Source organism: Callorhinchus milii, unplaced genomic scaffold (genome assembly GCF_018977255.1).
Source record: "Callorhinchus milii isolate IMCB2004 unplaced genomic scaffold, IMCB_Cmil_1.0 Scaffold1, whole genome shotgun sequence".
Lineage (NCBI taxonomy): Eukaryota > Metazoa > Chordata > Chondrichthyes > Chimaeriformes > Callorhinchidae > Callorhinchus > Callorhinchus milii.
Window position 1 is genome coordinate 71,386,546 of NW_024704742.1, and position 10,181 is coordinate 71,396,726.

The window sequence follows — 10,181 nt, forward strand, 5'->3', positions numbered from 1 at the left end:
GAGAGTGATCTCCACACCAGTTGAGACCAGCCCCATTACAGTTATAATAATCATAATCCTTATATTTGATATAGCGCCTTATCACTTCGTTGAGATGCCTTAAAGCGCTTCACAGAATATACTGTAAAGGGGATTGACTGTATATTTTGTGGGCGAAACACAGTAGTCAATTGTGCACATCAGTGTACAACAAGCAGTCGTGGTTTGAGTGACCAAATTAATTATTTATTTATATTTTTCGAAGGGATTATTAACCCCTGAAAAGTGATCCACTTACTGCTAAGTAAACAGACGTGTGGAGTAACGAAACTTGCCTAACACTTCACCCTGTCCAGGACTCAAACCCAGGTCCTCTCGCTTGCGAGGCGAGTGCTCTAACCAATATGCTACAGGACTCCATATGAAAAGATGATGGTGTTCGATCTCTGTGTTTCTGTGTAGAAAAACTTTATATATGCCATATGCCTCTCTAAGAGGGAATCTTTTAAGAGGGAATTAAAAGGTATCTAAAAAGGAGACATTTACAGGTTAACAAGACTGAATGAATGCTCGTTCAAAGAGCCAGTACTTACAAGATGGACCAAATGGCCTTTTGTGCTTTCCGGGGGTAAGAATCCCTTAAAAAAATTAATAATTTGGTTATTCAATGTACAGTCAATTCTTTACAGTATATTCTGTGAAACACTTTGAAATGTCTCAACGAAGTGATAAGGTGCTATATCAAATACAAGGATTATTATGAAATAAGAGGTATATATTTTACAAAAATTAATTTGCCAGGGAGGCAACAATGAGCATGAGTAGCAAGAATTGATGAGGTAACATTTCAGATTGGATGCCATTGCCACATCTCCTTCTGCAATCTCCACTTCCCTCCTCCTCACTATATGTATCTACAAAGCCTGAAGAATGCATGGATCAAGAGAGAACAGCTCACATGCAAACACAGGCCAGGGCCACATTCCCACATTTAACCAGCAATTCTCCTGATAAAAATCTGCTCATTCCCTTCACGGTTGGTTGTAAGATGTTGCTGTGCCACAAAATGACTGCCGACTTCATCTACAAAGTACACTTGACAGAAAACATTTCAGAAAGGCTTTGAGACACTGCGATGTTGTAATAATAATCCTTGCATTTCATATAGCGTCTTATCATGTTTTCGAGACATCTCAAAGTGCTTCACAGAATATACTGTAAAATGAATTAACTCTATACATTGTGCAGGTGAAATGCAGAGGCAAATTGCGCACAGCTGTCCCACAGACAGTCGTAGATTGAGCGACCAAATAATTTTTTTTACATTTATTTTTTGAAGGGATTATTACCCCCGAAAAGTGATCCGACAATCAATTAACAACTGGGTTCCTAGTTACTGCTAGGTAAACAGAGGTGTGTGGAGTAAGGAAACTTGTCTAAACTTTTGCCTTGCCTAGGAATCGAACCCAGGTCCTCTCCCTTGCAAAACAAGTAGTCTAACCAATACGCTACAGGACTCCACTGTGCTGTGTAAATGCAAGTATTATTGACATAAACTACTGTGAAGCACCTAGAGATGGCAATAAAGTAACTAGAAAAGAGGAAGTTCTGCTCAAAAACTGGAAGGAAGAGACTGGTCTAGCCTGAGATTCAGACCGTGAAATGTCCCTGAGCTCTTGCTATTTTTACCTCTGGCTCTTACCGCGGAGGAAGTAAAGGCAGTAATATTGCAAGATCTTTTGTAAGACTTTCCATTCACGCAAGAGAAGTCAAAGTTGGTTGATCTCAGCCCCCGGGGGTCGGTGGAGTGCAGATATGCTTCATTACCCCTTCCCCCCACCACAACTTTTTTTTGGGGTCAGCCAGGTGTCTGGCACATGTGGAAACCCATCACCGTGCTAAAGAGTATCCAAGGTTTGGGGACCCCAGAATGTGCATTGGATTAACTGCAGGAATTCAACCAGCTAAAACTGCATACCCTTCCATTGATATTGCTGTCTGGCAAGTTTTCCCGCTGTTTGTCCAGCTGGAACCACCCTACCCGTTAGGGGTTTGGCTTGCAGGGTTATCAGCCGCTGAGTGGGATGACTTCCTGCCCCCAGTGACTGGTCTACCCTTCCAGGTCCTGCCAATGAGCCAGGCTGGGCTGTGCTGTCATCAACAGTGCCCTGGAATACTACGGACCTACCTGGCTCAGGAACCGGACTAGAGACCATCACAGAGGGCTGGCTTGATTCCGACATTACATTTCCAGACATGTCACCTTGGAGCCAGTTCAGCTGCTTATCTCCCCCTCTCCCCCCAAGGAGGATAGTCACTAGTTGGTCATTCGACATCCGACAAGCGAAAGTTTGAGCCTTCACTAGGTGGATGATAAGTACAAGGTACTCCTTTTCCCAAAGGCACTGCGTCTCAGCATGAAATGCATGAGAGCATTGCCACCGTTTTCCTGTCTGCAGCTGGGGCACACATCCCTTCCCATTGAGAGATGGTTCTACCAATTGGAGGTACGGAGTTTAAGCAGCAGCTGCTTCCCTCTCTGCCGGCCAATCAAGGTGGATTCCAGGCGCTGGATGTACGAACGTGTGTTCACAAACTCGGACTCCAGGTAACAACTTCTAGCAGCTGTCGCCCAATCCTCAGCTCCAAGCTTGGGAGCTACTAACCATATTAGTAATGATGCATTGAAGTTTTGTGCTGTGCACAAAGTGGTAAAACTGGTTAAAATTGTAATTAGTGAGTTTAATATCTTATTGCTGATAATTCCATCATGTGAATCAGTACCAATTTCGTCCAATGGGTAAATACTAACCACCTGTGACTCCATCACAAATGATCAACTGTAAACAACAACAAATTGCATTTATATAGGCCTTTCATATCAAGAGGACGCTGGACAGTAAAGAGCTTTCACTGAGCTGGGGCCTGGAGTGAAGAGGGGTGAGGGCATGAGGGATGGAGGTGGGACGATGACTGAAGGCACGGTCGAAGAGGAAGGAGGCAAGGGAAGGAGCCAGGTGGAGGGGCTCCGGGATGGAGTTCCAGAAGGTGGGGGCCGAAAGGCTGAACACCCGACCTCTGATGGTGGAGCAGGCAGGGTGGGGGATATGGAGCAGGCCCACCGAGTGGAGGGGACAGATTGATAAAGTTTTAGCAGGTCACAGAGATCGGGAGAAGAAGGCCGTGGAGGGCTTTAAATGTGAGGATGAGGATCTTGAACTCTTTCCTCTGGGGGATGGGGAGCCGGTGGGGCCAGGCGAGTATGCGGGTGATTGGCTTACGGAGCCTGGTGCGGGAGAGGACACGAGCTGCAAATCTGCAATTTGTGGAGGGAAGAGTTGGGAAGTCCGGTGAGCAGGGAATTAGTGTAGTCATGACTGGATGGAATGAAAGCATGGGTGAGGGCTTTGCACCCGAGAGCACCTCAGGTGGCAAAGATGGGCAATGTTGCAGAGGTGGGGGAAGGCAGGCCCCAAATCTGTCCCACAGCCACCACTGGACTCACCAAACCCTGGGATAGGAGCCAGGATACTGGTTAGCAGGATACCAGTTAAAGGGTCACTAATTACAGGGATGTTCGCGCTCGTTGTACCGGCTTAACTCAAAAACAATAAAACTGCACACCACAGTTCTTCTGAAGAGAAACAATGAGGAAGTTTGCAAAGAGAGAACTAAAAGACACAGCACTGTATAAAGTCATGACATATGCCTATGTATAGTTCTGAAAACTGCATTTCTGACCTTGCACAGCTCCCTCAGTCATGTACTTCCTTTATGGTTGCACAACCCTGGGGCCGCAATCGACTTGACTGAGGTGTTAACTGAACCAATTGCATTGGCGAGTGGGTCAGCAAAAGAAGGATATTAGCTTAACATAATCTTCAGATGCAAAAAACACTCATTCTCGCCTGCACGTACGCAAACACACACACACTGTCTCTCTCTCTCACAAACACAGCACACACACACAGAGACACTGAATATTAATGTACACCGTTTATGGCGGAGAATTCTACATTGCCAATGCCTTGCGAGTAAAAGTAATTGTCACCCAGTCATCATGAGAAACTTCTCTTTTCAAAGAATAATGTCCACCTGAACAGACTTGGTTTAACATCTTATCTGAAGGATGGCACCTCCAACAATGTAGCACACCCCCAGCACTACATTGGAGTGTCAAGCCAACAACGACGACAACTTGTACTTACATAGCGCCCTCTATGCCGGGCGGCATCTCGGAATGCTTAGCAATGGTGGAGCCCAAGACCGAGCTGGGTGGAGGCAGAAGGTGACCGTAGGCGCAGTCGAAAAGGAAGGTGGGGAAGGATGGAGCGAGGCAAAGGGGTTGAGGGAGAGAGTTCCAACGTTTCGGGGCATAGTGACTGAAGGCACGGACGCTAATGGTGGAGCAGAGAATTCGGGGGGTATGGAGGAGGCCGGACCCAGTAGAGCGGAGGCAGCGGGTACTGCTGTGGGGAAGAGAGGTGGTTGGAAAGATAGAGGCGTGGCAAGGAATGGAGGGATTAAACACTACAGTGAGGATCTTGAAGTTGATCCGCTCTGTGACAGGGAGCCAGTGGAATTTGGCAAGGACTGGAGTAATCAAGGTGCAGAGTTTGGTGGGGGTGAGAATGCAGACGGAGGTGTTTTGAATGAGCTGAATTTTGTGAATAGTGGAGGAGACTGGCGAGTTCTATATAATCCACGCTACATGAGATCCGATGTGGGTCTTGAACTTACAACCTTCTGATTTAAAGAAGCAAGAGGTCTACCAATGAGAATGCTGACACCAATTACTGCTCACTCCCTTGCCCACCAGCCAGTTCCAGCATAAAGGCAGTCAATTTCCTGCTTATTAACTGCCAACATCATGCGGCGCGTGCGCAAAGAAGGAAGTGAGATCAGTGTTGATGACCTGGAAGCTGTGGCCGACAGCCAGATCATTGCCAAGGTTAGTTCCCACTATGTATAGCAAACAGAAAGTGACATCAATGGCAACCTAATGACCTGGAAGTCAGCCATTTTAGCTAGCCAGCATGTGGGAAGCAAGCTGGTTGCACTCATAACCGCTTATAACCACTTATAACCAAATAATACTTGCATTTGATTTGGTGCCTTATCAGGTTGTTGTGACATCTCAAAGCACTTCATGCGTAAAATGGATTGACTGTGTAATTTGTGGAGTGAAACGCGACAGCCAATTGTGCACAGCAGTGTCCCACAAACAGTCCTGGATTGAGTGACCATTTTTTTTGAGAGATTATTATCTCAGGGAAGCAATCCACCAATCGACTAACAACCGAGTTCCTACTTACTGCCGGGAGTGTGGAATAAGGAAACTTGCCTAAGGTTTCACCCCACCCGGGAACCAAACCCGGGTCCTCTTGCTTGTGAGGTGAGTATGCTAAGCACTACACTACAGGACTCCAAATCCATGCTATAAAGAAGCAGATTCTAACAGAGATGCAGTGTATTTTTGTAAATGAATCTAGATAAGGGGTTAAATCTCCAGGAGACTCCCAAGCATCACATGAGAGAGAGAGATAGCGAGAGAGAGTTGCAACAATTCAGTGCAGCATGTAGCCAGCACAAGGTCAGCGGAACCTGAAAAAATAGGGTAGGAGATGAAGAATGATTATCCATAGGGAAACTTGCAGTATAGAAAGTATGCGATTGAGGCAAGAATCTCAAGGATAAGTTTAAGAAGCAACATACATTTCTAGAGCTCCAAAACATCTTAAAAGCATTTCGCAAATATTACTGTAAAGTGTATTGACTGTGATAATCCCAGCATTTGATACAGCGCCTTATCACATCTTCTAGACGTCTCAAAGTGTTTCACAGAATACACTGTAAAGTGAATTGACTGTATATTTTGTGGGCGAAACGAGGCAGCCAATTGCGAACAGCAGTGTCCCACAAACAGTCATGGATTGAGTGACCAAATTTATTTGTTTATTTATTTTTTAAGAGGTTATTACCCCCCAGAAAGTGATCCGCCAACCAACTAACAACTGGGTTCCTACCTACAGCTAGGTAAACAGAGGCGTGTGGAGTAAGGAAACTTGCTTAAGGTTTCGCTCTGCCCGGTATCGAATCTGGGCCTTTTCGCTTGGCAGGTGAGTGCTCCAACCACTATGCTACAGGACTCCACAAAGTGTAGTGACTGTGTATGTTGTAGGGCAAACAAGAGCAATATTTTTGTGCAAAAGGGCCCCCTCAAACAACCAGAAGATGAACCGATGGTTTATCTGGGGGATTGTTGGTCAGGATATCAGGAGAAACTCCCTTCACTTTTCCAATAGCGCTATTGGTTTTTTAGTGTCTGTCTGAACAGGCACAGCCATTTAACGTTCCATCCTAAGGACAGCACCTCCAACAATGCAGCACTTACACCAGCACTGTATTGGAGTGTCAGCGTAGACACTATGAGTTCAAAGTCCCAACTTGGGGTTTAAACACATAACCTTGATTCAGAGATGAGAATGCTACCAACTGAGTCAGGCTGACAAACAGTCCCAAAGCTTAAAATGTAATCCTCCAACAGTCCATGTCTCTTATTGATTTCTTAACTAACTTTATAATTCTCTCCTGCATTTCTCCACTCTGCTGGGGGATACTAAGAGCAGAGAGTCTTCCTACTTGGCCCCCCTTATCCCTGCAAGCCAATAATAAATACAAATGCAAATTGGCTGCTGCGTTCACCCATAAAATACAGTTCAACTGAGTTTAGAAGGTTAAGGGGGTGATCTAATTGAGGCGTTCAAAAATGATAAAGGTATTTGATAGGGTAGTTACCCTGAAACTATTTCCTCTGGAGGGGGAATCCAGAACATGGGAGCATCATCTTAAAATTAGAGCTGGACCATTTTGAAGTGAAATCAGGAAGCACTTTTTCATGCAAAGGGTAGTGGAAATCTGGAACTCAAAAGGCTGTGGATGTGAGATCCATTCAAATTTTTAAGACTGAGGTAGATAGGTTTCTATTAGGTAAGGGTATCAAGGGATATGGAGCAAGGGTGGGTAATTGGAGTTGAGGTACAGATCAGCCATGATCTTATAGAATGGCAGAACCAGCTCGAGGGGCTGAATGGCCTACTCCTGTTCCTATGGTCCATTCACTTTACAGAATACCCTGTGAAGCTCTTTGAGACCTTAACGGGAAGGGTGTCCTAGCTGGACAAGTAGCCAGAAGCTTGCCATTGTTTACAGTTCTAGCTGGTTAAACTCCAGCAGTATCCCCAGCACATTGCTGTGTTCCCCAAATCTTGGCTCTCATCTCTACCGCCTCCCTGGCTCCTCCATTCCACACTCCCACCACTTGCTCATTCTGTGAAGTCATTCAGCCCATCACCTCCACCCTGACTTGGTTCTACTGCCTCCGCATCAGCCTTCGTGCTCACATTCAAATGCCTCACCCCACCCTACTTCTGCAACCTACAGCAACAATACCGATCCAGCCACTCCCTCCACTCAGTGAACAACAACTTGCATTTATCTAGTGGCCCTCACACATGGTAGCATCTCATACTTGACAGTGGCGGATCATGACACTGAGCCAGGGGTGGTGGTGGGGGGGAAGGTGTGTGCCTGCATACGCGATCAAAGAGGAAGTTCTTCAGGTGTGACCTGAATATGGGGAAGGAGAGGCCAAGACCGAGGGAATGAAGGAGTGTTCCAGAGTTTCCGGGCACCCTCCCTCAAACCCCACTCCTTCCCCATTTTCAGGTCACACCAGACAATTTCACGTCCCGCATCCAATCCACCCCATCATCGGTGGGTAAGCTTTAAACCATTTTGCCCCATTCTTTGGAACACCATCAGTGTCTCTCTTCTTCACCCCTCCCTTTCCACCTTTAAAGCCTGATGTAAGACCCATCCATTTGACAGCACTTCCAGTTGTCAAGCTCCACATTCAGGGAGGGCTGCATTGTAAGAGGTCCCATCCTTTAGAGGAGACATTAAACCGAGGTTCTGTGTGTGGCTGTGTGCCTGGATACTAAAGATCATATAATACTATTGGAAAAGGGTAGGGAATTTCTCCAAATAATACTATTGGAAAAGGGTAGGTGTCCTGGTTCACAATCCCCCAACTAAAATTGGCCATTCACATTTGCCAATATGTAATGTGGCATGTTAATGTAAATTGTGAATAAACAAGTTCAATCCCATCTTGTGGAGTCCTGCAGTGTCGTGGTTAGTGCGCTTGCCTTGCAAGCGAGAGGACCTGGTTTCATTTCCAGGGCAGGGTGAAACCTTAGGCAAGTTTCCTTACTCCACATGCCTCTTGTTTATATAGCAGTAAGTAGAAACCCGGTTGTTAGTTGATTGGCGGATCATTTTCACCAGGTAATAATCCCATACATAAAGAATTTTTTTTGTCTTTGCTAAGGATCCGAAATCTCCATTCGTGTCCAAAATTCAAAGATGTCAGCACTGAAAAGATTTAACTCAAAATCTAGGCTGATATTCCAGTGCAGTATTGCAGGGAGAGAGTGCTTTGAGATGTCTCAATGCTGCAATAAGGCACTATATCAAATCCAAGGATTATTATATATCTCTCTGTGATACATAACCTTTGACGAGGTTAACTAGCGTCATGCCATGCTCTGCACGAAAAACCCCCCACAGGATTTGTAAGTTTTCTGAAAAACATGTTTCTTTTATCCGTATTAAACAATTTTATCTGCAATTTGCCACATTTCATAAACTTGACTTTTTTTCAACTCAGTCTCAGGGCGTAGGCAAGAAAGCTTCCCCTGGTTTGTCCAGCTGGGATCACCTATCCTATCAGAGCCTTTTACCAGGAGCTGTGGGAAGTGCGAAGAATCCATGCTGTCAGCTCACTGACCCAAGTGGCTTCTCTTTGGTTTCCTTCAAGGCACAACTCAAGATGCTCCCCTTCAACTGCGTTTTTGGTCACCTTCCTACCCCAACCCTCCGTGCTCTCCACCCTCCTGATCCCAACGCCCAGCTCAGGTCCAGTTCCCTGTAAGCACCTTGGGACATGCTCCCAGTGTGCAAGGTGCTGTGTAAATGTAATTTATTGTTGCTAATTATGAAATGCCACAAATTATGAGATAATAGGTGAGGAAGATGCTTCATTTGATCTCATCCTTCCAGAATCCCCACCTGAGCTGTGAATGCCAGCAACGTCCTACAAACTGCCATGAAATGAATGAGCAGGAGGTTGAATTTGGGTGATTGTTGGCCAGGATACTGGGACACATTCCATTCTCTTTGAGATCTTTACTGTTCACCTAAACAGGTACAGATAGGAGCTCAGTTGAAAGACTCATCCAATAATGCAGTACTCCTTCCCCCGGCCAGCAATGTAAACCAGCACAAGCCGTATGGAGTCCCATACATAGTGGTTAGAGCACTCCCCCTCGCAAGCGAGAGGACCTGGGTTTGATTCCTGGGCAGGGTAAAATGTTGGGCTGTTTCCTTACTCCACATGCTTCCATTTACCTAGCAGTAAGTTGGAACCCGGTCGTTTCAACGCCTTGGGATGTCCTCCCCAAAAGTGCTATGCAAATGTAATTTGTTGTTGTTAGTTAAGTGGTGGATTGCTTTCCGTGGGTAATAATTCCTCCCCCTCTCCCCCCAAAATATTCACTCAATCTATGACTGTTTGTGGGAAATTGCTGTGCACAATTGGCTGCCGTGCTTTGCTCACAAAATACAGTCAATCCACTTTACAGTATATTTTCTGAAGTGCTGAGATGTCTGAACGACGTGATAAGGCATCATATCAAATGCAAGAATAATTATTATTATAACCCTAGCAAAGCACTGGAGCGCAAGCCTGGACTGTGAGCTCAAAGTCCCAGTGTGGGGCTTGAACCAATAACCTCCTTCCTCAGAGGGAAGAGTGGTACAGACTGAACTAGGCTGATATACAATATCATTTGAAAGTTACTTAAGAAAAACATTAATAATTCCTGCATTTGATATAGTGCCTTATCATGTCATTAAGCGCTCTGGGCGCTACCCTGTGTGAAGAGTGCTATATAAATGCAGGTTGTTGATGTTTCAAAGGACTGCACAGAATATATTGTAAAGTGGATTGACTGTATTTTGTGGGTGAAAAGATACAGCAGTGTCCCACAAACAGTGGATTGAGTGACCAAATTATTATTTTATTTTAAGGGAATCTTACACCCGGAAAAGCGATCTCCCAATCGACTAACCGGGTTACT